General features: G+C 41.3%; 1 non-coding gene across 1 annotated transcript; it reads left to right on the forward strand.

The window, feature by feature from the left end:
- Positions 1-1,604: 1,604 nt before the first annotated feature.
- On the forward strand, positions 1,605-1,712 carry LOC148576584 (small nucleolar RNA R71). The gene has a single exon (XR_015904205.1). It is a non-coding gene; the product is annotated as a small nucleolar RNA R71 (small nucleolar RNA).
- The last annotated feature ends 291 nt before the right edge of the window (positions 1,713-2,003 follow it).

Consider the following 2,003-nt stretch of genomic DNA (forward strand, 5'->3'; position numbering starts at 1 on the left):
GGTTGTGGCCTCTCAACACCAAACTTAGAGTTTGACTGTGGGGGCTTTGTTTGACTCTGGTTTGAGAGAAGCTCTTTATGCTTCCTCTCCATGGATGCAGAGAGAGATCATTGAGTTGTAAACACAAGGTTGTCCTCATTTATTTGAAGGATCAATTCTCCTCTGTCCACATCAATTACAGCTCTTACTGTGGCTAGGAAGGGTCTTCCAAGGATGATGAATTCATCCCCATCCTTCCCAGTATCTAGGACTATAAAATCAGCAGGAATGTAAAGGCCTTCAACCTTTACTAACACATCCTCTACTTGTCCATAAGCCTGTTTTCTTGAATTGTCTGCCATCTCTAATGAGATTTTAGTAGCTTGCACCCCAAAGATTCCCAGTTTCTCTATTACAGAGAGGGGCATGAGGTTTATTCCTGAACCAAGGTCACACAGAGCCTTAAAGATCATGGTGCCTATGGTACAAGGTATTAAGAACTTTCCAGGATCCTGTTTCTTCTGAGGCAATGTCAGTTGATCCAGATCACTTAGTTCATTGGTGAACAAGGGAGGTTCATCTTCCCAAGTTTCAATACCAAATAATTTGGCATTCAGCTTCATGATTGCACCAAGGAACTTGGCAGCTTGCTCTTCAGTAACATCCTCATTCTCTTCAGAAGAGGAATACTCATCAGAGCTCATGAATGGCATAAGGAGGTTTAATGGAATCTCTATGGTCTCTAGTTGAGCCTCAGATTCTTTTGGTTCCTTAGAGAGAAACTCCTTATTAATCACTGGACGTCCCAGGAGGTCTTCCTTACTGGGATTCACGTCCTCTCCTTCCTTTATAGGTTCGGCCATGGTGATCAATTCAATGGCCTTGCACTCTCCTTTTGGATTTTTTTCTGTATTGCTTGGGAGAGTACTATGAGGAATTTCAGTGATCCTTTTACTCAGCTGGCCCACTTGTGCTTCCAAATTTCTAATGGAGGATCTTGTTTCATTCATGAAACTCACAGTGGCCTTAGATAGATCAGAGACTAAGTTTGCCAAATTAGAAGTATTTTGTTCAGAGTTCTCTGTCAGTTGCTGAGTGGATGATGGAAAAGGTTTACTATTGTTAAACCTGTATCTTCCACCATTATTAAAGCCTTGTTGAGGCTTTTGTTGATCCTTCAATGAGAGATTTGGATGATTTCTCCATGATGGATTATAGGTGTTTCCATAAGGTTCACCTAAGTAATTCACCTCTGCTATTACAGGGTTCTCAGGATCATAAGCTTCTTCTTCAGAAGATGCCTCTTGAGTACTGTTGGATGCAGCTTGCATTCCATTCAGACTCTGAGAAATCATATTGACTTGCTGAGTCAATATTTTGTTCTGAGCCAATATGGCATTCAGAGTATCAATTTCAAGGACTCCCTTCTTCATAGGCGTCCCATTATTCACAGGATTCCTCTCAGAAGTGTACATGAACTGGTTATTAGCAACCATGTCAATGAGTTCTTGAGCTTCTGCAGGCGTTTTCTTTAGGTGAATGGATCCACCTGCAGAAGTATCCAATGACACCTTTGATAGCTCAGATAAACCATCATAGAATATATCCAGGATGGTCCATTCTGAAAGCATGTCAGAAGGACACTTTTTTGTCAGTTGCTTGTATCTTTCCCAAGCTTCATAGAGGGATTCACCTTCTTTCTGTCTGAAGGTTTGAACATCCACTCTAAGCTTGCTCAGCTTTTGAGGAGGAAAGAACTTGGCTAAGAAAGCCGTGACCAGCTTGTCCCAAGAGTTCAGGCTATCTCTGGGTTGAGAATCCAACCACACTCTAGCTTTGTCTCTTACAGCAAAAGGAAAAAGTATGAGCCTGTAGACTTCAGGATCTACTCCATTAGTCTTAACAGTATCACATATCTGCAAGAATTCAGTTAAGAACTGAAAAGGATCTTCAGATAGAAGTCCATGAAACTTGCAGTTCTGCTGCATCAGAGAAATTAATTGAGGTTTCAGCTCAAAGTTGTT

This window comes from Arachis ipaensis, chromosome B1 (genome assembly GCF_059453495.1).
Source record: "Arachis ipaensis isolate K30076 ecotype BB chromosome B1, ASM5945349v1, whole genome shotgun sequence".
Classification (NCBI taxonomy): Eukaryota; Viridiplantae; Streptophyta; class Magnoliopsida; order Fabales; family Fabaceae; genus Arachis; species Arachis ipaensis.